We start from the raw sequence: 27,327 nt of genomic DNA, 5'->3' as shown, positions 1-27,327 counted from the left end.
GTGCTGACTATGGAAGGAAGGCCACTTCTGTCGTCATCACGAACTCTTAAACAAACGATATCATTTAGTCTCAACACTTTCTCTCTCGACGTTCGGTCCGTATACTGTATGTCAACACCACTGAAATTTTTGGCCATTAAAATTGTGTTACAGAACCCATTTCTCGTTTCTATGGATTTTTAACTTGCAATGTTACCGTATAATAACGAAAAGCAATGTGACTTTCTCGTTACTGCATCTCTAAGCACACCGAGTAAGAAAAGCATCCATTTAATTTAAGCCATTTAGTTTGGCTGTTTAAAGATCGGGAGGAACGGCTAGTTACTGCCGACCGCTGTGGCCGAGCGGTTATAGGCGCTTCAGTCTGGAACCACGCTGCTGCTACGGTCACAGGTTCGGATCCTGCCTCGGACATTGATGTGTGTGATGTCCTTAGTTAGGTTTAAGTAGTTCTAAGTCTAGGGGACTGATGACCTCGGATGTTAAGTCCCATAGTGCCTCGAGCCATATGAACCATTTTTTGACTAGTTACTTTAGTCTTCCTCTTGTTCTTATTTTCCAGAAACTTCTTCATCCTGTCACTATGGGTCTGTTGTCGGTCTCGTATCGATACATTTTTGAGTTTCAGGTATCATTCGTATTAGAGAACTCAGTAGAATAGAACGTTGGTCTCACATCGTCCGTGTTGTTACCATTGGACCAAAAGCGACTTTCTTAAGATCTCTACGGGGTTTTACTACATTTATTTGCACCAGTTATTTATGGTACGAATAAATGTAACTCAGTTTCACTGTAGTTCTTACCCATCAATTATCTCATTCACTGTGACTCATGGAATTTCTAGCGAGATCTGTTACGGAAAAAATTATAAGAATTATTTTTAAAATGTTAACAGCTGCAGTAGGTGTTGCCAAAACATTTCATTTTCATATTATTAATGAGAATAAAAGAAACATTGTATGACATTGTTAGCTGGGAGGCAATGACAAGTTTTTCAGGCGCTTAATTGCAAGGGACTTCACCCCCTCGCATTTTGGCATTAACACTATGAAAAAAAGTAGTTGTTGGTTTTCTAAAGGGTTTCTGTATAGTGTAGATGACTCTGATGACTGATGAGTGTATCTAAATGTGTTATTAGTGACGAAATAGACACTCATAGCCCATTCCTCTCGAACAGCAGCTCTAAACAAAGACGTTTTTCGTTGCTGCGGGACCTATCGCTAAATTTCAATCACCAACTGACTCCTCCGAATACGAAAATATTTTATGGCGCCGATCTACAAAGAGAGAAATGACCATCATAGTAGGCCTACAACTTTGCTTCCGCCGTTTTTTCTGGATGGTCGGGGCTTTATTGTGAAAAAATTACAAAAAAAGTTATGATTCATAGTATTTCCCAACGCTGGCTGCTACATACTCCCGTCTTTCGGATAGCATATGAATCTCGTGGCGGAAGAACTGGGTGTCATTTGTGGGGATCCATGAATCGATTGAATTTTGCACTTGTTCATATGATCGGAAGTGCTGGTCAGCCACATTGTTCTTCACTGATCGATAAGGTGGGTAGTCAGAGAGAGAAACGTATGGAGAATACGGCGGGAGGGATAGGACTTCTCATTTCACCGTTTCCGTGTATATTGACAGGTTATGTGACATATGGTCGAGCATTGACCTGCGGCAAAATTACGTTTACGAGGCTATCGCTGTATTGTGGCCTTCTGTGTTTCAGTGCTGGGCTCGAACGCATCAATTACTTTCGCTAATGATGTCCTATGACTGTCTTCGTCTGTTTCAGTAGCTACGAAAACGTTCTATCTTACACCGACATGCCGGTCTTCGAAATCAAAATCACCGTTATTAAGGCGTTGAAAACATTCTCTGCACGTTCTTCCATTAATATTTTACTCACCATTTGTCTTACCCAGCATTTTAAGAGTCACAGCCGGAGTTGATTTCATGTCAAAGCAGAAATTAAAACTTCCCGCAAGTGGCGAGAAATGGGTATGTAAGTTGACGTACTTAATCGAGAACAACCTTATGATGCAATCACAAATCGACTAATATTTTCATGGCATTATGTTTAGAGATGCCTAAGCTTATTGTATTACACCTATGACCAACCACGTGAACGCCACTTGCCGCTACTGCCGTCTATTGCAAAACGGCGGAAGCAAAGTTGTAGACCTAATAATAAAATAAATCAGAGCTCGCACGAGAAGATTTAACTGTTCGTTTTCCCCGCGCGCTGTTCGAGACTGGAACGGTAGAGAAACAACTTGAAAGTGGTTCGATGAATGCTCCGTCAGGCACGTAACTGGACTGCGTAGTGGTAAAGTAGATGCAGAGGTGTAAATGAGATCAGCAGTAACAGCGTCACACGTTCTGATTAAATAAGTCACTGAGAAACAATTAGGCTTTAACCCAGTAGAGACATGGTCACTACCCAACCACCACTTCTGTTTAGAAGTTCTCCATATGCGCATTTCTTCCCTCGCAGGGATTCGACACTGTCGCCTTTGCGCAGTAATATCCCATCTGCTGTGTTTGTTAGCTAGGCGTTCTATATTGTAGTTTGGAACTGATGTTTAGTTCGGGAGAGAAAATTCCGATCCTATGCACCTATCCATGGGGCACCATAAGGAGAACTCGGCTTTGTGTGCCATGCATAGAACGCCATTACGCTAGCGTGCTGAGAACTATGGGTAAGAAGTTGGTGCAGTACGGAAGCAAGAATATTTAACTTGTATGTACGTAGTGACTGAAGCGTCGGAAACTAGAGTCGCTGGCCTGTTCTGCTGCAACCCCAGGGGATGGTGTGACCTGCAGGCTGGGGCCTGGGGAACGGACCGTTACGCATTAGGCCGCGCGCAGCTGCTACAGGCCTATCTGCAATACGCCGGCGCTGCGAGGCGAAACTTCCACCCGGCCGCAGCTCTCTCCACCACGAGCACCCCTTTCACATCTGGTAAATCCCATCCGGTGGTGGTGGTGGTGGTGGTGGTGGTAATAGTAGTAGTAGTAGTGGTAGCAGCAGTTTTATGTCCATTTCATTTATTGCTACGCTTTTTTCCCTCTTGCTGGCCGTACAGTCTTCTCTAACTGATTTAGAAATTTTGTAAGTCTTTGCGGGGCAAGCTTACATTTATTCAGAAATGACAATTGTGTTTAAAGTTACTGCATTAATCTGACGAATGACATTTCCCATACTAGTGGGGAACAGTTGAAATCTTAATAATTGTTGTCAGAAATCCATCTCCTAGTTTACATATAGCATACAAGCAAAGAAAACTTGATTTACATCTGTTGTGCCGGCCGATGTGGCCGAGCGGTTGTAGGCGCTTCATTCTGGAACCGCGCGACCGCTACGGTCGCAGGTTCGAATCCTGCCTCGGGCATGGATGTGTGTGATGTCCTTAGCTTAATTAGGTTTAAGTAGTTTTAAGTTGAAGGGGACTGATGACCTCAGAAATTAAGTCCCATAGAGCTCTTACCGATTTGAACATCTTCTATTGGTACTCAAAAACATTCACAGAAAGATGTATTTCATACGTTTGTTCGATGAAGCTGGTGATTAAATTCCATGGGAATTATGCAATTTTAATTTTTTATTGACTTTAGATGAGTTGTGCCAGGTCTTCCATACAATTCTCGGCTGTACTTGCCATAATATTTCGATTTACTGCATTTACGTACTTACAGATTAATTTTTACAATGAAATAAGAAAAGCCAACACCTACTGCTGACAATGCTGTTTATTAGGAGCGAACTTCACCGTTAGCGGTTTCGAAGCGAAAGGTCGTATACGGACAGTCAGTCGTTCACATTTAAAATTACACTGTGATGCAGAAGTGATGTTCATTGATTTCGGTGGAAGTTTCTCGAGGTGGTCGACACAAGGGCTATTTTCTTGTAAATGGACCTAACAATAAATTATACTAACGTGAACAAATTACTTAGATAACAAATGTTGGAGTTTTGTGCCATTCACATCGAAACTCCTTCGTCTTATTACTGGACTGTTGACTGCTTTCCAAGAAGTGGATATTTCGCCGAATGCCGGGAAAGATTTAACAGTTTCCTGTACTAAGAAAACCCAGGTTGTGTTGAGTAATAGACACGAAACCCCCCCCCCCCCCCCACACGCACACACACATACACACACGACAAAAGACTGTCTGCCAGTGAACGTGAGAATTACTGTATGTTCAAAGATGCGGCAGAGGATTTGCAGCCCGCATCTCGTGGTCGTGCGGTAGCGTTCTCGCTTCCCACGCCCGGGTTCCCGGGTTCGATTCCCGGCGGGGTCAGGGATTTTCTGTGCCTCGTGATGGCTGGGTGTTGTGTGCTTTCATTAGGTTAGTTAGGTTTAAGTAGTTCTAAGTTCTAGGGGACTTATGACCACAGCAGTTGAGTCCCATAGTGCTCAGAGCCATTTTTTTTTTTTTTTGAGGTTTTGCAGGGCTTATAAAGTACAAAGAATGAGCATTAACTGTTGCTAATGTAAACAAATAAAAAACAGTTAATCGTAAATATGTTATGAAAATAGGTGTTTTATTAAATTTTGTGGAAGACAAAATACATTGGAAACCTGTATACAAAATCATTGTGGAGATACATATTACTACAGCTTCCGAGCTAGTTGTTTCCAGTTTAGACGTACCTGTCGTTTTATAGACGTCCGTTTGCCTCGAAATAGTCTGGAAAGGTATGAGCAATGAATATTTTTCCTAGCTGCTGTGCTCCGGCTTGTGTTTTTGTTGCAAAGTAGAAAATATCGGTTGCTATTTTTCTGCATTACGTAACGTCCAGCTTTTTAATTGCTTTAATCGGTCGTTTCTGATAGACTTGATATTCACACAGGCAAGTTTCGAGAAAATCTCAAAAGCTTTTTAAATTAAACTATTTTCTCCATAAAAGCTATTTTTTTTACATCGGTACTGAACATCACAGAATACATTCTACGAAAAAATTAATTTTTATATTCAGTAGGAAGAAAGCAATAAGCTTCCGAACTAAGCGAAATAAAGGGCCTTTTAAAAAAAATGGTTCAAATGGCTCTGAGCACTATGGGACTTAACATCTGTGGTCATCAGTCCACTAGAACTTAGAACTACTTAAACCTAACTAACCTAAGGACATCACACACATCCATGCCCGAGGCAGGATTCGAACCTGCGACCGTAGCAGTCGCGCGGTTCCGGACTGAGCGCCTAGAACCGCTAGACCACCGCGGCCGGCACAACAGATGTAAATCAAGTTTTCTTTGCTTGTATGCTATATGTAAACTAGGAGATGGATTTCTGACAACAATAATTAAGATCTCAAATTAGGATCTCAAATAGTGAAGGAGTGCTTCATGTTAGATACAATCTAAGAATTGTAAGACATTTTTGGAGTGAATCCAGCATTAAGGACTACTAAATAAATTTAGCCCAAAAACACATGTATCACAGGTTAATTTAACTTTGTTCCAAAACGTCACATTTGCGCAACTGTTACCTCTAGCAGCTTGTTTTGAGCAGATACGAAGTACTTTACTTGAACAAAACGCTGCTGCCACAAAGATAACGATCAAAGCTGGCTCTTTGGCACCCGCCATATTAGAGTCCAACTAGTTACGTTCACTATGACATAACAGAAATCTTAAGGATTGAACGTCGTGAATATTCAACGACATTGTGGAAGGAAGCTACTTCCGGAAATGACTTTACAACATCATAACAACAAAAACAATTATGAAACACTTTAAGCATCTAATAATGAGGTACAACTAATTTTGAAATTCATTAAGTTGCGATATTACAACCACAAACTGGAAAACCGTGAAGATCAAGCTAATTTTAAGAAAAAAATAGAATATGCGAGAAGTTTTGGTGGCTAAATCTTTAAATTTTGTACTTTTGTTCACGACCATCGCCATAGCTGAAGGGTTAGCATTGCTAGCTTTTATGCGGAAGGACACGGGTTCGATTTCGAGCCAATAGGAATGGGCCTAAGGACTAATTCAGAAGTTTTTTTTTTTACTTTTGTCGACTGGTGTTAATTTAATCTCTATTGCATGTCTTCTGGTGACAGTAGCAAAAAATTAATAAACGAAAATTTGTTGAACTATCTAGACGGATTCATTCGCAAATTTATTTGTTTTTTCGTCAGTTGACTCTTACCTGTGTTTTATCTTTAATCTTCAGTTGTTAGAACATGCTAGTTTCCTCGTAGTTATTTCCTTCTTCCATAGTGAGCGTCGTATTCAAGAATGATCACCGTAGCTGAGATCAGAATTTGAACTCAGTCAGAAGTAAAGGACTAGGATTGCCGTCGTCTTCCCGACAGACTTAATGGATGAAATGAAGTTGTTGGTTGATCAGAGTCATGAATTACGTCTCCGACTTTCATTGCCAGAGATAAAATAACTACTTCGGATATTACTGTGGAGCTGTTTTTGGCTTTTGCTAAGGACCAGGAGAAGAGTTTCGAGATCGTCACAGAAAGTTAGTGGATTAGACTTAGCGGAGAGGAAGAGGTTTACTGACAGAATGGCGGTGGCCTTGCAATATGCATGCATGACAAAAGATGATCAGCGCTTGATACCAAGACTAGCAGCCGACCTTCACCCTAAATAAATATGCGTAATGTTTCGTGCGTAAACACACAGAAGGGCCTGACAGCGTTCGATTATTGTACAGGATTACTGATAGATCAGTCACTGCAATCAGATACAAGCGTAAGGTACGTGACTCTCTAATGAAAGTTAAAAGAAAAAGAAATATGTATTTGTGAAATGCTAGCAAAAATCTCGAAAAGTTCTTGAACGATTTACGTCAAATTTTAAACGATACTCTGTTAACATTCAGCTGACAGAATCTGAATGTGCTATAACAATAAATGACGCTGAAGGCCAGAGGGAGGTGGAAAGAGGAGATAGGCAGAGGGTCGGGAGGAAACTGACAGAGGGGAGAGGAGGAGATGGAGAGAGAGAGAGAGAGAGAGAGAGAGAGAGAGAGAGAGAGAGAGAGAGAAGATGGACAAAGGGTGGGGAAGAAGGAGATGGGCGGAAACAGGGAGCATAAAGGGATTAGAACGTACCTCTTCTATTTCTTTCCATTTAACCAGACTGAGCCACAGCAGCACGTGGCTGGGTACAGCTAGTACATAATAAAAGGAAGTCCGCTTAGCATTTAGTATTAATAGAAGGGAGACCGAGAATATGCAGGGATGACTTCGTCACAGACATACTCAACGAACTCCAATGGGAGACACTACAAGAAAAGCACTGTGTATCGCGCAGAATTTCACTTTCAGCTACCCAAGATCCCGCGTTTCAGTGCGATACAAGAGAAATATTACTTCACAGAAATTGTGTTTCGCAGAGTGGCCATCAGTGGAAAGTTACAGAGTCGGGATTATGCAGAGCATTACCGAAATATTTCCATCCACACATCGTCCGCTTAAGGACTTGAGGTGAGGGGGAGTTGAGCGACGGCTATTGTTTCTGGTTGCCATATACCATCCGGAATACACGGTAACGTTGTTCGCGAAGCACAGTTGATGGTGTATACACGGTGACTTGTCAGTGGACTACTGTTCGTCCAACCAAATTATTTTAACAGAAAATGGCGAAATGCTAGACAGTATACGCTGACGTACAAAGCGAAGGGCTAAAATAGAACTTCACGGGTTGAGGGGGTATGTGATGTGATTTGAGTGTATTTCTAGTCAAATTTCAAATAACTTGGCAGTACGAGCTCGCTTTTCATTACGACGTTGTACCCACTCTGGGCTCGATTTGTGCACGGATACTGTTGGGAAGGATATCAAGATGCTGCTGTATTGAGGAAAGCTGCACGACAACTGTTGTATCTGGTCCTTGATATCCTTTATATTCACACTCGGAGCTGACCTCAAAGCTGTTGCCGCACCTGCTCTATCGGGGACAAACCTGGGGATGTTCTTGATCACGGCAGTAGCCCAATATCACGCAGGCGGTTCATAGCTACACGTGCCATGTGTGGACGACCGCTGGCCCGTTGAAAAATGGCACTACGACACAGTCGTCTAAAACCTACACGTGAGTACGCAGGATGTCTGTGATGTACCGTTGTGCTACCACAATTCCCAGCCGTAACCTGAAGTCATTCCCGATGGCTCCCTCCACCATGCTGCTCTCCTCTGGTCGCCACCATACTTGCTGATGAGGGTCATCCGTGATAGTGCTGAACCGCGATTCATTGCTGAACACAATGTGATACCATTCATCAGCAGTCCATGCTTCAAGTTCATGCCGCCGATCAAAAAACAGCCGTTTCTGTTATGGTGTTAACGGCAGCCTACGGATGGGACGCTAATCCACTAGTCCGTCAGCTGCTGGTCTCAGATCAATGGTGCAGGGTGACCCAGAATAATGCAGTGAGTTATTACTTGTTCTCGGATGTCAGGCGCAGATGTGAAGGGGTTACAATGCCCTTGATACACGATACGGCGATTTTGGTGGTCAAACTTTACGTCGAGTATGCCTGACCTCACGTTCCCTTGCTGTCCAACATCAGCCCTCTATCACATCCTCATAAATCTCGGTATTGCACTGGCCAAATGAAGGCCCAAAATAAGGTCCCCGTCAGATGCCGATAACGCTGACTCACACGAGTACACGGATTCTTCGTGTCCTTCAGAGTGATCACTAAATATCTGAGGCTATTCACGCCCCTTTATACTCTACCACGCCTGGTAACAAGAGTGAACACGAGCAACAGTTATGCACTCTGGTGGGCAACTGCAACTGTACTAATTTACATACCCGCCAATGGTGTATACGAGTACAAAGTTACATGGACATTCCTGCATGTCTTCTGGTGCCACACAGTTTCTTGTCAGGTGGTGTATTTTGTGCAGGTGGTGCCTCACAGCTCCTGACCATTGAAAAAAAAAAAAGGTCGTATTTCAAAACCCCGAAGAGTTGCTGATAAATTAATCTTATTTTTAACAGTGTCTGAAGAAACAAAAATTAGTCACGACCTTGCAGCAGCACTAAATTTATGAAATTTATTCACGATTCTGGAATCTTTCTGAAGTTAGGTGCATTATGTTTGAAGATATTACCTGTTCGTCACATATGAAAATTTGTGCCGGACCGCGACTCAAAGCGGATATCCTGCTTCCCGAGAGCAGTAGCCTTAAGCACTTGCGCTATCCGACAACGCTCCCAGGATCGACCCAAGCTTCCATATGTCACATTGTCTACGACTCCATCGCTAGCAACTTTACTTGGATTCCCGCCACAGTGTTTCAAGGAGGGAAAGCTGGGTTCGAACCCCGGTCCGGCACAAATTTTTCATGTGTCACCAACAGGTAACATCTTTATACCCAATGCAGCTAATGTCTGATAAATTTCAGAATTGCGAATAAATTTCACAAATTGATCTCCAGTGAATTGTGTCATCTGATGAAATTCATATACCATAAAATCGTTTAGTACCTAGTATGGCAGCATTTTATTTGACGCCACAGTAACTACGTTATTATACCGGATGTTATAATAACTGTATGTTCCTGAAGGTAATTAGCTGATCGGAACCCGTAGTTAGTAAATATTTGTCATCAACTCTTGGCGGTTCCGAAATGCGACTTTTTTCAAACGGATATTCGTTAATGAGAGGTTCTTATTTTCAGTATATAGTACGCGTTCACTGCTCATCGGCTACTTGTGCGTAATGTTCTGCTGTAAGTTTACTATTGATGTCCTTCAGGTGTTTACCGAGCGGGGTGGCGCAGTGGATAGACACTGGACTCGCATTCGGGAGGACGACGGTTCAATCCCGCGTCCGGCCATCCTGATTTAGGTTTTCCGTGATTTCCCTAAATCACTTCAGGCAAATGCCGGGATGGTTCCTCTGAAAGGGCACGGCCGACTTCCTTCCCAATCCTTCCCTAATCCGATGAGACCGATGACCACGCTGTCTGGTCTCCTTCCCCAAAACCAACCAACCAACCTTCAGGTGTTTACAGCACGTCCTTTCAGCAGTAACGATGCGCAGCATCTTACCGCGTATTCCTGGCCCACAGAAAATTCCAGGCATTGCCGAGCCGCACTGGAGGTAAAAGACCACGCGAAGCTTACGGAACTGCAACCGGTAACCTCTCCGCCGCCGCGTCACGCGCAATCCTGTTTTAATGCGGTATATCGTCTCGGGGGGGCCGACTCATTTTCTGCGTGTACATGCGGCGACAGCGCATTCGCCGGGGAAATTGCTTCGTCGGCGAACCGCGCCGCTGCAGGTGGGGACTCATTACTCGCGCAGGCGTGAAGCCGACACAGCGGCTGAGCGATCGCTCCGCGCCGCGTCCTGAATATTGCCCGCGAGTGTTCGGAAATAATGAGAACCGCCGCGAAATCAATTATTTACGCCCGCCGCGGTCGCATTAACGCGGGAACACGCCGGCCGGGCGCGCAACGCGAGGCACTGCGTACTTTCACGCGGGTCTCGCCGCTCGCGCTGCGCACACTTATGGTTACGCGGACCTCCGCTGACCTTTGAAGTAAGTTCTGAATTTCTCTGTATTTGTGTTCGAAGCTAGCGACGCGCAGAGATCCGCACCACGCTTTGTGGCGCTCCCTCGGTAATGTCAGCCTGCAATCGCGGAGGCGCCGTCCAGCCATTCTTCAGCTTCTCCACAGTTTCCCTACATCCCGGAGAAAATATACACTGGGGTGACAGTTATTGTACCTCTCATCGATGACGTTTAGCATGTTTCACCCTAGGAAGTGTTATCTTGCATATTTAACAAAGAGGTAATTTGTTTTTATTCAGTTCGTTGGTATTTAAAGTGAAAGCAAACTATAGTAGACGTAAACACATTTTATCACGTGATTCGAAGTTGTAATTATTGATGCTTTTGAGAATAATTCCAGATGTGCTTGCTAGACGGTTTTAGTTCTAGAGTTATTTCTGTGTGGTTTTGAGCAATTCGAGTGCAAGGCAGGACTTTGTTTGGCTTACTTCTCCGGGATGTTGTAGGACGCAGCAGTTTCCTTGCAGTGAAAACGTCACTCCGTTTTACACTTCAGGTGAAGAGTCTTTAAGTCTTATAAATGAACTTGCAATCAGTGTTTCATAGTCTACAGTTTGTTTCTTCTTTGTTTTGCGTCTTCATTTTCCCAAGTATTTCGTGTAACTTTACTCTGGACAAAGCTATGTATTGTCTATATATTGAGACACACTAAATACAGCAGACAGATATACTGTATTAAAGACATCTGCCTGGCATGACCATGAAGAGCTATAGGCCTAACGCACAATACAGAAATTTAGTAAATGCGACAATTATGTAATAGAAATAGCAGAAATGAAAATTGCTGATACCTAAAGTACGGTAATCCAGGCGTTCTATTACAACGCTTTACGCTGCACATACACTGGGCATGATTTATGGTCAAGAGAAGTACATTTATGTTTTATTTCTATCAATAAACCATATGATTTTCCAGCATCCGTTGCATCCACCTATCTTATATGTTCTGTACACTTTACGTCACAAATTCTGTCTGCCAGTGTTACGTGTTGCTGCAACACACACAGATAGCCTCTTTAAGTTTATTGCAATGAGCGGTTGGCGTCTGAGAGGCCTCAGGAAGCAAAGTATCTTATTGTAAGTAAAGTCTGTAAACCAGCACGATAACAAGGTGCGTAAAAAAAGGCAAGAAACAACGTGCTACTTCTGTGTGAGCCATGGCCGAGGTAACGTCGAAAAAAAAATCCCGCATACCTGTTACTGATTTTTCGTTAATGCAATTGTTGGTGAACTGCAATGCCACACAGAAAGTCAGATAAATTTTTTTATTGTACAAGGGGTTTTTTAAGCACCCGTAGAAAATGCTGCGGTGCGCTGTCGTGCATAAACCGCAGTCGTCGCTTTTCTACACGAGTAACGTCCTCCAATAGCGCTGGTAATCCATCCCGTAAAAATCGCCGGAGCATAGCACCTGTCGATCTGTCTGGTAAAGTGTATGTCCCTATGTGTCTGTCACCGACATTTCCTGCCCGTACATCGACACTGGAGCGATCCTGATGCCACCTCCACGATTTCTGAATGATCTGCATCTGCCCACACGTGCGTATTGTGGTACTTTACTATTTCATCTCTTGTGAATTCCGCCTACATCGCCGAATACTGCATATTACTCGTCACTAGTAAACTGCCCGTATCTGAACAGGTATTGGTTTCCGGACACGTTGTTATAAAATCTTTTCTTTTAGTTTTCAGCACTACTACCTCCTGTACGGATATATGTCACTTTTTTTTAACATCCTGTGGTTTTTGTACACTTCAGAACAGGCTAAAAGGAGTAGTAAGAACTATATTAACTCTATTTTTATTATTACTTTGTGTCTTAAGCGTACTGAAATTTAAAATTGTTTCCCACCAGATTCGTTTCATTCACAGATTATCGTGTATTGGTGGTTCTGTAAATAGACTACACGTAATAGTGATTCACTCCTGCAACTACCATCTATATGCCGACGACATCCAACTGTACATAAGTGCAAGCCCCAAGAACATTGCTGACGCAGTAGCGAGTATGAACGCAGATCTTTGCTCTGTTTCTCGATGGGCACAGAACCTAGGTCTGAAACTAAACCCCAAGAAATCTCAGGTCATACTTATATCTCATCCAAAGTTAATCAGTCGGTACTTTCGCGGAACTGTCCCTCAAATACTCCTCAATGGTACCCAACTACCATACCAAAAAACAGTAAAAGACCTTGGAATAATCTTGGATGAACACCTAAACTGGGAAGAACAAACAGTCACAGCTAGCCGGAAATCGCTCTCCTCCCTACATGCAATTCAAAAATTTAGAAAAATATTTCCAACCCATGTTAAACAAAAATTAGTCCAAACACTAGTCTTGCCTAATCTTTACTACTGTGATGTAGTTCAACACAGCACAAATAGTGAAAATTCGAGATGCCTCGAGCTGGTGATGAATGCTTGCGTTAGATACGTATGCAATATACGGTTGTATGATCATATCAGTCCTTCATACTCCCAGCTAGGTTGGATACGCCCACATAAGGCACGCGATCTCCACACGATGTGCATACTTCGTCGATTTCTTAGCCACTGGAGCCCCCAATACTTATCTTCTCACATTAAACACCCATCATCATTCCACAACCGCAATACCAGATCGGATACGTCTAGCATCTTGGCTGTACCTTTACATATCACAAAATCTTTCTCTGTGTCATTCTCCATCTCAGCCATACGACTATGGAACGCGCTCCCCTGTGATCTGCGTCTTATCCAGAACCACTTAACATTCAAGAGGGAACTGAAGACTTACATATTAGGGACGGTATAGCCACCATTGTCGTGCCCCTCTCATCTTTTTCTTTCTCCTCTCCATCATAGCTTCGAATTTTACCATTCTATTTCTCTTCCTCTAACCTATCTACCTCTTCTATATCTCTTTCACCCCATTCTATCGTCCTATGTCTCTGCTTGGTGAGAATAACTCACAAGCTGCAAGAATATAACGAGAAAATTCCCAACTAGCAATAGGACTGACATTCATAAAAGAAAAAATATGTTTACTTTCCTATACATAGTCATTACTATTATTATTATTCTTGATTATTATAATTATTTTTTGATTGTTATAATTATCATTGTACTACTTTTATAATCTCTAATTTTTTTTCTGTAGCATTAATACTATATAACATGTTATATGTCCTTAATGTTCTGTAGAAACTGAAATTTGTTGAATCTGAGTATGCCTGGTTAGGTGTAAGAGAGGGCCTGAAGGCCCTAATCTTGCCAGGTAAAATAAATCATAAATAAATAAATAAATAAATAAATAATACGTTTCTGCATTTTGCTGTTCACTGATTAAAAACAGTTTTTTTTTCTTATGAATGTTGTGTTTCATCTGTCAACAGTGTTGAAATGCACAAGTGAAACGCGCCTCATGTGAAGCTCTTAAACTGCAGTACGCGTAAGACAGAAAATCAAGTAATAATTATGTACAGCGTGCTCTGCTTGAAATGTCAGAAAAATAAAATTAAGAGTCGGTACAATGTCAGGTATGGCCCATCACATCGAGACACTGTTAAATGACACTGTATGTTCTTGGAAAATGGGGTGCAGATGCCTCAGACGGGCAGAAGGCAGCATGAGAGAAACAAGGAGGAAGATGTTCGACAAGCCATGACGGAGTCCACGAAGGTCACTTCTTCGCATATCAACAGAGCTGAATACACCATACACAACATGTAAGAGGATTGTTTGATGATACCGTAACCTGTAGCGTATCCATACCGTATTCAGCGCACGCAAGCACTGACGCAGCTGAATTACGGAACTGGACTCAAATTTGTTACGATGATGTGTAAGGGGCAGGAAGCGGACGAACAGTGGTGAAATCGATGCCTGTTCACAGACGAAGTCACATTTCATGTGACTGACCGAGTCAGCACGCATAACAGTTTGTTAAAAGTGAAAATTTACATGCCTCATACTAACTCGAAAGTACTCACACTGGACTCGCATTCGGAAGGACGACGGGTCAAACCCGCGTAGGGGCATCCTGATTTGGGTTTTCCCTGATTTCCGTAAATCAATTCAGGAAAATGTCATTATAGTTTCTTTGAAAGGGAAGGCCGATTTCTTTCCGTATTATTTCCTAATCCGAGCTTGTGCTCCGGCTCTAATGACCTCGTTGTCGACGGGCCGTTAAATACTGATCTCCACCTCCCCTGAAGTGGGTGTGTTGCGTAGTGACCCATGCGAAAGTCTTCGGCTCATTCTTTTTTGCGAAGGGGACTGTTCGTGCTGTCAGTTACCTTAAAATGATAGAGTAGTACGTGGTCCCTCACTTACAGGAAAGTGGGATACTAGACACCACCATCAATCATCAGGACGGCGCTCCATCGTATTGGACTCTCAATGTATCTACATCTACATATATACCCCGATAGCTAGCAAGCGGTGTGTGGCGGAGGGCACAATTCGCGCCAAAGCCATATTCCCCCCCGTCTCACTCGCGGTCCACGCGAGGGAAAAACGACTGTCTGAACGCCTCAGTACGAGCTCCGATTTCCCTTATCTCTGAATGATGATCAGTGCGCGATTTCAAAGTTGTTGGTAATAATATATGCTCTACATCCTCGGCGAAGATCGGATTTCGGAATTTAGTGAGCAGCTCCTTCCGCTTAGCGCGTCGTCTATCTCCAAGTGTGTCCCATTTCAAACTTTCTATGAGATTTGCAACGGTCTCGCTATGTGGGGGAATAATTAAACCAGATATTCAATGATCGCTGGCGCGGACATAATGGACCTGTCCCATGGCCTCCTAATAGCTGCGACCTAACGTCCACAGATTTTTTTTGTGTGCGACTACGTTAAGTCAACAACGTATCCACAAAGATCACAGTATCCGGCCGACATACGGACGAAGATTACAGCGGCCTTTCAGGAAGCCAATCCAGAAATACTGCACGCCACGTAGCGCAACTTGGACATGACAGACGTGATGAATTCTAATGTACTGTGACACAAACTTCGGATACAAACTCCAGACTCTCCTACACACGCTTAGTTTCTTGTGCATAGCGTTTTACTTTTCTGAGATCTCAGACGGATCACCCTGTGCAACAACTACTAAACAAACTTTCTACGTTCAGTCGAGTTCGTCTGTGAACTTCACACAATTCACACTTTAAGTTGGCTGTTGTTTTTTTACTGGTAACGCCACGTAGAGCTCTGTTTGAAAATCACTGGCTGTGCTGTGTGCAGTCTGTGGCTGGTTTGCATTGTTGTTTACTATTGTAGTGTTGGGCAGCTGGATGTTAACAGCGCGTAGCGTTGCGCAGTTGGAGGTGAGCCGCCAGCAGTGGTGGATGTGGGGAGTGAGATGGCGGAGTTTTGAGAGCAGATGATCTGGACAGACAGTAAATTTGTAAGACTGGATGTCATGAACTGATATATATATTATGACTTTTGAACACTATTAAGGTAAATACATTGTTTGTTCTCTATCAAAATCTTTCATTTGCTTAGTATGCCTATCAGTAGTTAGTTCCTTCAGTAGTTTGAATCTTTTATTTAGCTGGCAGTAGTGGCGCTCGCTGTATTGCAGTAGTTCGAGTATCGAAGATTTTTGTGAGGTAAGTGATTTGTGTAAGGTATAGGTTATTGTTAATCAGGGCCATTCTTTTGTAGGGATTACTGAAAGTCAGATTGCGTTGCGCAAAAATTATTGCGTGTGAGTTTAGTGTTGATCAGAATAAGTATAGAGAGTAATGTCTGAGTACGTTCAGTTTTGCTCAGCTGTTTGAAAAGCAAATAACATAAGATGTTTATCAGCACAGTAATTCATTAATTCTTCTAAGGGGACGTTACAACACTTCCTTCCCGAAAATATAAATTAAATGAAGTCTCTGTTGTAGGAGAAGAGCAGTTACTGCCACCCTTCGTGGTGTCAACGTGGTGTGATAGGTGATAAATTCTTTGGAAAGGTTAAGACGCAACTATAACGAAACATAGGAAAGGTTAGGAGGTGTGTTCTAAATGTTATAGGCACGGGTGTAAGTGCAGAAACTGTCACCCACTCAAGAGAAGGTTGCAATGTTTGACAGACTAGCACACTAGCTACATTGTATCTGAATATTCGTCCGCTCCGATGAAATGATTGGTCGACGGCTGATACGAATCAGTAATTAAATATCCATTCGTAAACAGCGCGGCGTACGAGACGCGTGGAAAATCTGAAGTGGCGGTGAGGTGAGGTCTATTAATCCGCGGAGCGAGAAAGTGTGAAACCGCAGCTGCGGCGCGACGCGGCGCTGGGGCAAAATAAAACGGCAGCAGCAGCAGCAGCGGCAGCAGGGACTGGCGGCTGCGGCCGGCTAGATTGGATTTCTTGGGAGTAACGGTGCCTCATATTGGCTCGTGACCGGCCGGGGCTTCCTCCTGCCGGCGCCGACCAACCCTCGGCGCGCTGGAGGGCTGCCAAGCCGTTAGCTGCGAGCGTGCACCGGTTATTTTAAACTCCGAGGGATGGCTCTGGAGAGGAGGGCTTCGAACCCCGCGCCGCCCCTCTCCCGCTTCCAGGTCCTCATCCCCCCTCCCCCTGTCCCAACCCCCCCCCACCCCTCCACAACCACGAAGCCTCTTCTGCTACACCGCTACGCACCCTCAACGGCAGCCGGGCTCACCCCACGTCCGTCGCCGTTCGCTTGTACCTGCATTTTCCCGGCTGAGGATGCTCGACGTGTCCTCTTTGCCGCCCAAGTGCCTTTTTCGCTAAAAGGTTCCCCTAGCGCGCTCGATATTTTTTCACCTTCTCCTCTCTCTCTCTCTCTCTCTCTCTCTCTCTCTCTCTCTTTTTGTCTACCTCCTTTTCCGCGCTGCTACTCAGCTAGGAAACTCAACGGGCCCCGCGTCAGCTCACGGGTATTTGGATTCACAGAACGATTGTCGTGATCACGGCGTGCCGGAGCTCTGAAGAACGCTGCGGAGTGGTCCAGTTCGTGGAGGAGTTGTCTCTCCGACCAGAGAGCAGCCGGATGTCGTTCCCAGACCGACGATGAAACGTGGCCCTTCAGAAGACGCTCGAGAGTCGCTGAGAGTCTCGCGCAGGCCCAGACGTCGCCCTTAGGACATTCTATGATTTCCGCATGAAAGCGTAATGTGTTGTGCTCCCAGCTTTTAGGATAGCCTCCGTCACATGAAAGGAGCGGCGTTATCCTGAACAGCCGATGGAAACTTAAGTCTTGGATAAATTCTCTTTCTCAGCGGGTTATGAGATACTGTCTGTAATGCATGACTGTTTTCCAGAAGTAATTTTGCACTCTAAATGGTGACCACTCAATTACTAATCCAGCTTTGGACAGACAGACGGCTCCTAGCACTATGGGACTTAACACCTGAGGTTATCTGTCCCATAGAAGTTAGAACTACTTAAACCTAACTAACCTAAGGACATCACACACATCCATGCCCAAGGCAGGATTCGAACCTGCGGCCGCAGAAGTCGCACGGTTCCGGACTGAAGCGCCTAGAACCGTTCTGCCTCCGCGTCCGGCTCGGCTTTGACCATGACAACTCTGTCTTCAAATACTTTTTTGCAATAAGAATATCGCATCTCATATTGTGGGAGGCATCATCATAAACTAAGTGTACTGCAACCATCAGGCGCTATGGCTTTTTGTATTTTGAAGGCTGGCAACACTGTGGTAGAGGTGGATCTCTTAAGAACAGCGAGCATCGCAGAAACAAGGTAGTACGCAAATTTACGTTGTAATGTCCAGTTGCTTGCAAGATGTCGGTAAGAAATCTCGCCAAGAAGTGCGCGCCACGTGCTGTGATCAGCTTCTTACTCGCGGAAGGAGTAAAACTTACCGACATTTTTTCGCGAATCGAAACAGTTTACGACGAAGATTTTATGAACAGAACGAGCGCGTTGAAGTAGTGTAGAGAGCTTAGGGAAGCGAAAAAAAATGTCCAAGGCGAATAGAGGAAATGTTCTTGAGGACCGGCGATTGACACTGGATGAAATTTTTGCGATGTTACCACAACGCTCCAGAACTTCCTCATACGAGACACTCAAAGAAATTCTGGAATATTGGAAATTGTGCGGAAGATGGCTCCCAAATCAGTTGACAGAGCAGCACAAAAAGATAGGGTCAGTAGCGCCCGCCAGTTTCTTAAGCAACTTGAATTGGAAGGTGAGGATTTTATGAGCTCTACTGTGGCTCATTACAAGCCTGAGACAAAACAACAGTGGTCACAGTGGCGTTACACCAATTCCCCATCTGCCGAAAAGTTCAAAACCACAATTTCGGGCAAAAACACGTGGCTTCAGTTTTTTGTGACCGAAAAGGCACACTATTCCTGTCTCATGGGGAGACGATTAATGCACGACGATATTGCGAGATCCTTGAGAAACTCTAAAGAAGAATTAAAAACAAAGGGGGGATGCTGACCAGAGGAGTGTGCTTGTTGCACGACAAAGCCCATCCTCCCACAGTCTTAGCCACCAAGGACTTTTGGACTCATTTGTTTGGGATGTTCTAACCACCCCTGTATTCCCCCCGACTAGTGTCTTCAGATTGTCATCTTTTTAACTCCCTGTAGGCACACAGAAGTGGAATTAAATTATAAACTGACGAGCGGATGCAGAAAGAGATTCTGAAACGGGGAAGGGAATGACGGAAGAGTTCTTCGAGAAGGGCGTAAAGATGCTTGTCCCACGGCTCACCACATGCATTGAACGGGATGGCGATTATGTGCAAAAAATAGTCAGCAAGTGTCTCACAATGTTCTGTAATTTTTATTCAAATACATTTTTTCAAAAAAAAAAAAATAAAAATCTAGTACACTTATTTTGTGAACATACCTCTTATGTTCTGCAGAAACCTACGGAAAGATGCCGTCACTTACATCCTTCTCATTTGTTCTCTCTCGCCGCTCTTTATAGACAGAGCAGGAACGTACCTGGATATCAATTAGGCGAGGAGGGGCGCGAGGTGTGTATGTATGGTGGGGAGGGACACAGCTACTCATTAGTTACACGGTGAATGGCAAAACAATTTCGCGATTTTTCTTGGTACATTTTGTACTAGTAAATTTTCAATAGATGTTATTTCTTTCTACAAACTCTGTATTGGTACATCAGTACGTGTAGAGGCTCACTGCGGGAGTGCAATCTGGGACGTTCATTTTTTTCCGGAGGGGGGGCCGGAGGAGGGCGCGCAAATATCCTTCCCTATTCTTCGCTGGATACGCCCATTGGGGGCGAGCAAATTGATGCAGTCTTCTTTACTAAATGGCTATCTATCGGCTTCCAGGAGCAACGAAAAATTGTTTTTCAGTATTTCACGTAACTATTAACCGAATTTAAAAATTTAAAATTCTGTCTTCAGCTACTCATTAGGAGGTATAGTCTTATGTTAAATGTTTAACACAACAAGTCAAGTTAGAAACACTGTATCTGCCTCGAGGCAAATAACTCACAGAGCACCGAGTACAACGACAATAATGAAATTTTCACTCTGCAGCGAAGTGTGCGCTGATGTGAATATTCCTGGCACATTGTGTGCCGAACCGAGACTCGAACTCGGGACACGAGTTCGAGTCTCGGTCCGGCACACAGTTTTTATCCTCCAGGAAGTTTCATATCCAGACAATATTCATCCTGTATTTGAAAATTAGAACACTTTGCAATGTACAACAAACGCACTTGTAAAGCAGTCACATCGGAGGCTTTTTTATGCATAGCAGTTCGATTCTTTGTGTCGGGGGTGGGAGGAGGGCCTACCGGCGGTTAAAGAAAGCTCGTATTACCTGGTGACTGAGGATACACCACACCGTATCTGGGAAGCATACCTGGCGTTCGAAGTTTATCGGGCACATATTGTTTTTGCAGAGGCAAAGTGTCTGTTGATGGTTTTTAAAGTTGGGAAGGTATACCAGCAAGACGCTGATTTGTCAACTGTTCGACTCGTGCTCTAGTTATGAGATTCAAATTCTGTTGCGGGCATCCTAATTTACGTTTTCTATTATTTTCATAAATCTATTCAACCGAATGCTGGGATGGTTAGTTGGGCTAGCAAAAACCGATTCCCTGTCCGATTACTTCTCACTGAGTTGGGCACCGTCTCTAATGTTCTCGATATCGACGAGACGTAAACCCAAACCATTTCTCTATTCCTCTACACGCAATTACTCTGAACATCTATCCACATAGTTCTCCTCGACTTAGATATTCTTCCTATGCAAACCATGTACTATGCTTTCATATCGCAAAGTGAAAACGAATAATCAAAATCAAGCAACTACATAATCAAAACTAGTAAGCCAATGTTTATATTTAATTGCGTACTGCTCTGGCGTTTAAACAGCTACTCCCTTGTATGAAAAAACCTGGTTGAATAGCTGGTCCTGTTAAATGCAATGTAAACGTATGTGGCATTACATTTGTCTTTCTTGCGTGTAGTCGATTAGTATTAAAGGCGTCCAAAGATGTGCTTTGTAAATCTACAGCAAAAACGGAGATCAGACCAAGTGAAAGAAAAATAATAGTTAAAGATAACATTAGTATAAGGATAAAAAGGTGGGTAGAAACCTATTCGACACTCACCAATACAATGAATTGTTCCTCTTCGACCTTTAACTTTCAGCAATCTGTAAGCAAAAGAATACAAATAGATATACCAAATGTCACATACAGGCTGGTCATGCTTAAAAGACTAAGAAGCTACGTTTGATTTTGAATCCTTCCTGGAATGAGTTGTTTAGAAGGGCCACTGAGCATTTTCTTTTCGAGTTAAAGCACTACGTTGACAGCGTGTGATACTGAAGAATAATCTACTTCACGGCGTACTAGAAGTATTTTTTCCTGTCATTAAAACAGAATACTTTTACAAGGTAGGAAAAAAACAGTTATCCAGCTACACAGTTACTCCAGTTAATGAAACGTCACTCGAGGGAAAGATTTGAAACGATGAAGTATGAGTACTGTTCATTCAAAATTTGCACTGGCTGTAGATGAATGTATTAATAAAAGTAAAGAATATTTTCGTTTCTTTGTTGCAGATCACAGCTCGCCTCACGTGTTGCAGAGTGGAATCACAGGACATCAAATATTTTCCAGTTCTTCTTCCTGATTACCAAAGAAGGGAACACTCTTCCTGGCCTCCCTATTTGAGGCATTTCTAAAGTGGTGCGCAGAGGAAACTGTACTAAATGTATGAGGATCAATAAATTCGACTTCTGAAGAGGAACTGATTATGCCTAAAGAATAATTATTTATCTCAACGTGAATATCGATATGATCACTTGCAAGTGCAGCCTACGTATAACATTTTCCCTCGCCACCGGTGCTGTAGCTCTGCAGAAATCGATAGTGATTCATGGAAAAAGTGCTTCATTAATAAAAAATATATGTGTCAGAAAAATGTCTAACAAAAGCATGCCATCTTCCAATAATTATCATATCAAGAACACATGGCCAATTTTTTAGAGGTCTAGAGTTACATGTAGTTTTTAAATTGCTATTGTTTCCGCAAATACTTCGTGGAACGGTGTTCATGAGGCAGGTTGCGAGTTGTCATCAGAAGTGCTTCTCAAAAGGCAAATAACTTTTGTTCCCCGCTGGAATCCAACAGATAACCAGTAACAGATAATTCATTCGATATTCAATTTCTACCTGCGGTGTCCTTGCAATTTCTTAATATAGAGCGAAGAATTATTGAATTATTAACAGTCTTCAAGTAACAATTGTCTGTGGTCAATAATTTTTTTTTCATTTACTAAAGCCAATGACAACCAACAGTTTGTGTACAATAAGGACGATGACTCTAAATTAAACGTTGATATATATGTATATTTTCCATCGGACAAAAATATGAGAAACAGCTAATGAACTCTAAAACAGTTTTAATAAGCACAGGCTAGTGTTTGCAGTTAAGTGGCAGAAACAACGTGAACTTTACGACAAGCACGTGGTGGTCGTCGTGGTGGTCGAGGTAGCTGTATGAAAAGCGGATGCCAGGCTGATATTCATTTAGAGAATCCGAAGAAAATGCACGTAAGCCACGAAAGAAGTAACTAGTTCGACCTATTGTTGAGTATTACTCGTCGATCTGGGCCCCTAACCAGGCAGGATTACTGAAACAGATACAGAATATCAAAAGAAGAGCAGCCCGTTTCGTGACAGTTCCGTTTATTAAGTACGAGAACGTTACGGGGGTGCTCAACAAACTACAGCGACAGTCACACAAAAAAGGGATTGTGCAACACGGAAATTTCTACTGCAGCAATTCCGCGAGCGCGTGTTCAAAGAATATTACTTCCTGCCATGGTGAAGTGATTGTGACGACAAAATCAAAGACGCTGGAGCTTATTCGGTTGTCTACCGACGATCTTTATTCTCACCCACCAGTCGCGAATGCAACAACAAAAGGAAGGGGAGTGGTAAAAGTACCCTACGCCACACACCACAAGGTGACTTGCGGAGAATAGATGTGGATGTAGAGCGAACATGTCGCGTCGTGGTCTTCCGCTGAAGACTGGCTTGATGCAGCAATTCACTCTAATATAATATATCCAAGTCCAAGCCCAAGTATTGCAACCTACATTCCCTTTTTCATGCATACTGTAGCCAAGCTTTGGCCTCTCTTTCCAGAATTACCCAAATCTTCTCAATCGCTTGCTTCCATTATCAAATTAACTACTTCTGGGTGCCTCAAATAGTGTCCTACCAACAAAGTTTTTCTTTTAGTCAAGTTCTAGTATAAATTTCTTTTTCTCCCCATTTCATTTCAATACCTCTTCATTAGTTATCCGATCTACTCATCTAATCTTCAGTATTTATCGTAGCATCACATTTCAAAAGTTATTTTCTTGTTGCCTGCAATGTCCGTCGTCCACTTTTCACTTGGATATGAGGCTGCGCTTCAGAAAAGTACATTCAGAAAAGACTTCCTATACTTCGATTAAGAGTAGTTTGTGATTGACAGATTGCAGTCGGAGGGAACAGTGTTGCAGGCACACACTCAGCCACACTCCACAATGCCCTGCACGTACCTACAAAACAGGCAACATGACGAACACGAACCGCTCAAGATAGAACGACGATTGGATGGCGTCTGGCCAGTACCAGTCGACTCGCTTAAATGTCAATCACGAAGTAATTGTAATCGGAGTCTAATAAATTTGTGTTAGATATCAACATACTTCTCATTCTCAGATAAGCTTTTCTTGCTGATGCTAGTCAATCCCAAATAGCAAAACTCCATTGCCTCATTTATTTCGCCTACGTTGTATTATCCTCGATTTATTTCTGCAGATTTTTTAAAATGTCTCTTAAAGCGAAAATATGTTCCGTTTAAGTGGTCAGTTTATACTAAGTCTTCTGTCGTCTGCGACAGAATCATGTCTTAGGCAAACTTTAAAGTTTTTATTTCTTCTCCCTGATTTTCCAAATGTATCTCTATCTTTCTTTACAATTTGCTGCACGTACACGATGAATAACATTTGGGACAGGCTGCAACCCTGTCTTACTCCCTTCTTAACCACTGCTTTCCTATCACGTCATGTTCTGTTTCTCCACAAGATGTAGGTAACATTTCGCTCCCTGTATTTCACAGGTGACAAAAAATCATGGGGGTAGGATCTGCACATCTACTGATTGTGGTAGTATCGCCATACACAAAGTATAAAAGGGCATTGCATTGGCGGAGCTGTCATTTTCACTCAGGTGAATAACGTGAAAAGGTTTCAGACATGATTGTGGCTGCACAACGGGAATCAACGGACTTTCAACGCGGAATTGTAGTTGGAGCTAGGCACTCCATTTCGGAAATCGTAAGGGAATTCAATATTCCGAGATACATAGTGTCAAGAGAGTGTCGAGAACACTAAATTTCAGGCATTACCTCTAACCACGAACAACGCAGTGGCCGACGACTTTCACCTAACGACCGAGAGCAGCGGCGTTTGCCGTAAAGTTGTCAGTGCTAACAGGCGAGCCACACTGCCTGAAATAACAGTAGAAATGAATGCGGGACGTGCGACGAACGTATCCGTTAGGACAATGCGGCAAAATTTGAAGTTAGTGGGCCAGCAGAAGACCGACGCGAATGTCTTTGCTCACAGCACGACGTCGCGTACAGTGCCTCTCCGGGGCTCGTGACTACATCAGTTGCACCGTAAGTGACTGGAAAACCGTGGCCTGGCCAGATGATCCCCGTTTCAGTTGGTAAGAACTGATTTTACGGTTCGAGTGCGACTCAACCCAACGAAACAATGGACGCTAGTTGTTGACAAGGCACTGTGCAAGTTGTTGTGGCTCCATCAGTTGTTGTGGCTCCATCATGGTGTGGGCTCTGTTTATATGAAATGGACTGGGTCCTGTGGTCCAACTGAAGCCAACATTGACTGAAAATTGTTATTCTCGGATACTTGCAAGCCTTTTGCGGTCATTCAAGATGTTCATAAACAACGAGAGAATTTTTATGGATGACAGTGCGCCAAGTCACAGAAACACAATTGTTCGCGAAAATAATGTGACCAGCCAGGTCGCCCAACATGAATCGCATGGACTATTTATGGGACATAATCGAGAGGTCTCTTTTTCGTAATTGCGGACGTCCATGGCTCAGTATTTCTTCAGGGGACTTCCAACGACTTGTTGGGGCTCTGCCACGTCGAGGTGGTGCACTACGCCGGGCGAAAGGTCTTCCGAACGGATATTAGTAGGTTGTTTTTGTTGTGGTCATCAGTCCTGAGACTGGTTTGATGCAGCTCTCCATGATACTCTATCCTGTACAAGATTCTTCATCTCCCAGTACCTACTGCAGCCTACATTCTTCTGAATCTGCTTAGTGTATTCATCTCTTGGTCTCCCTCTTCGTTTTTTACCCTCCACACTGCCCTCCAGTACTAAATTGATGATCCCTTGATGCCTCATAACATGTCCTACCAACCGATCCCTTTTTCTAGTCAAGTTGTGCCACAAACTACTCTTCTCCCCAATTCTATTCAATACCTCCTCATTAGTTATGTGATCTACCCATCTAATCTTCAGCATTCTTTTGTAGCATCACATTTCGAAAGCTTCTATTCTCTTCTTGTCTAAACTATTTATCGTCCATGTTTCACTTCCATACATGGCTACACTCCATACAAATACATTCAGGAACGACTTCTTGACACTTAAATGAATACTCAATGTTAAGAAATTTCTCTTCTTCAGAAACGCTTTTCTTGCGATTGCCAGTGTACATTTAATATCCTCTCTACTTCGACCATCATCAGTTATTTTGCTCCCCAAATAGCAAAACTCCTTTACTACTTTAAGTGTCTCATTTCCTAATCTACTTCCCTCAGCATATTAGTAGGTATCCGATGAATTATCACTTCAATGTACATCGCTGCTGCGAATTCCAGCCAACTGGTGAAAATGTTTTCCTTAGGGCTACAAATTGTGTAAGTGTTAGTTTACCTTCTCTGTCTCCTAATGCGTTGTACACGGAAATTTGGTATCGTACAGGTGATGCAGAATGGAAACGCCCCTCGCACCTGAACTACTGCGTCAGTCTCGTCGCATCCAGTGCGCCGACAATGTTGTCGTCGCGGCCGTTGTGAGGAGATGAGGGCAGTGGGCGTGCAGACGTGCAGCGGACAGCGACTGCGGCGCCCACAATGCGGGGGCGGCGCGCCGGGTATTTGCATGGCGGCGCCGCCCCTGCCGCCCCCGCCGCCCCGGCCAGCCGCAGTAATTACGGCGGCCGCAGAGCGCGCATGCTGCCAATTACAGCCCACCGGGCGCCTGCCAGCGCCACGCCGGACACGTGTCCCTGCCGTACGCGTCGCCCGCAACGCTCTCTGCTCCACTATATAGCGACGAGTGCCGGGGGGGCGGGAGGCCCCGCCAACTCTTTACCTCGCAAACGCCACCCGCCGAGAGCCGGGTGCGACGCTCCTCTCGCTCAGCGCTCACTTGTCGCGGGAGTGAGTTTGCGAGTAACATACCGTTTATGGGAATTCGGATCGATCTATTATGCAAAGAAGTACACTCATGTTCAGAAAAAACAGAACACCTTGTACGTCTGTCTATAGGACGTTCATATTCACAGAATATGTACATAGTAGGATACACCCCCCTGCTTCCCGGGATTTTCGAATTTGCAAGTTAACAATGACCGTGAATTATGAATTTTGACCCGTGTCGGGATAAGGCATCCGAATCCGAAGTAAATAATGACTATTCCACGGGAAACAGGAGACGTGGAAACAGGAGACGTTATAACTTGATCAGTAAATGAAATAATGGAAATAATTTGTAAATAAATGTTGCCAGTAGAAATTTTGCCGAAAGAAATGATTAAGTTGTAAAAGCAATTAAAAAATCGGTTTCCAGCTCAACTGATGAGCGACAGTACTGTTAAGTACGTGAATAATTGTGCCAAAAATAAAGTTTACCTGTTTGTAGCGCAGCAGGTGGAACGGGAACTTTTACGTAAGTGCTGTGTCAGGCTCAGTAATCATATAAAATAATGTCATAACAATCTAACTAGACTTAACATTAATGGTTAACTTTCAATAAGTATTTTGATAATTATTTTGTTCATAATTTGTCAGCTAAAAGCAATGCTGACAACACAGATAATTATCTATAGAGATTTTGAATAATGGACTGTCATTCTGTCTTTAAAATAACGTACTTTGCATAGTTTAATCAACTGATAATGAAATATATTGCCAATAATTGATTAAAAATGGCCGGCCGCGGTGGCCAAGCTCTTCTAGGCGCTTCAATCCGG

General features: G+C 43.4%; 2 long non-coding RNA genes across 3 annotated transcripts in view; one reads left to right on the top strand and one right to left on the bottom strand.

Moving 5' to 3' along the window:
* The window catches only part of LOC126162859 (uncharacterized), a 132,862-nt gene extending 110,583 nt beyond the window's left edge, over positions 1-22,279 (top strand). The window contains exon 4 of one of the 2 annotated variants that reach the window (XR_007535124.1): positions 21,596-22,279. This is a non-coding gene — a long non-coding RNA (uncharacterized LOC126162859). The remainder of the gene's footprint in view (positions 1-21,595) is intronic. The other variant, XR_007535123.1, reaches the window with a different exon arrangement.
* Positions 1-27,327, bottom strand: part of LOC126162860 (uncharacterized) — a 360,676-nt gene that overhangs the window by 81,999 nt on the left and 251,350 nt on the right. The window contains exon 2 of the long non-coding RNA XR_007535125.1: positions 21,141-21,184. This is a non-coding gene — a long non-coding RNA (uncharacterized LOC126162860). The remainder of the gene's footprint in view (positions 1-21,140; positions 21,185-27,327) is intronic.

This window comes from Schistocerca cancellata, chromosome 2 (assembly GCF_023864275.1).
Source record: "Schistocerca cancellata isolate TAMUIC-IGC-003103 chromosome 2, iqSchCanc2.1, whole genome shotgun sequence".
Classification (NCBI taxonomy): Eukaryota; Metazoa; Arthropoda; class Insecta; order Orthoptera; family Acrididae; genus Schistocerca; species Schistocerca cancellata.
This window is presented reverse-complemented; position numbering and strand designations above follow the sequence as displayed.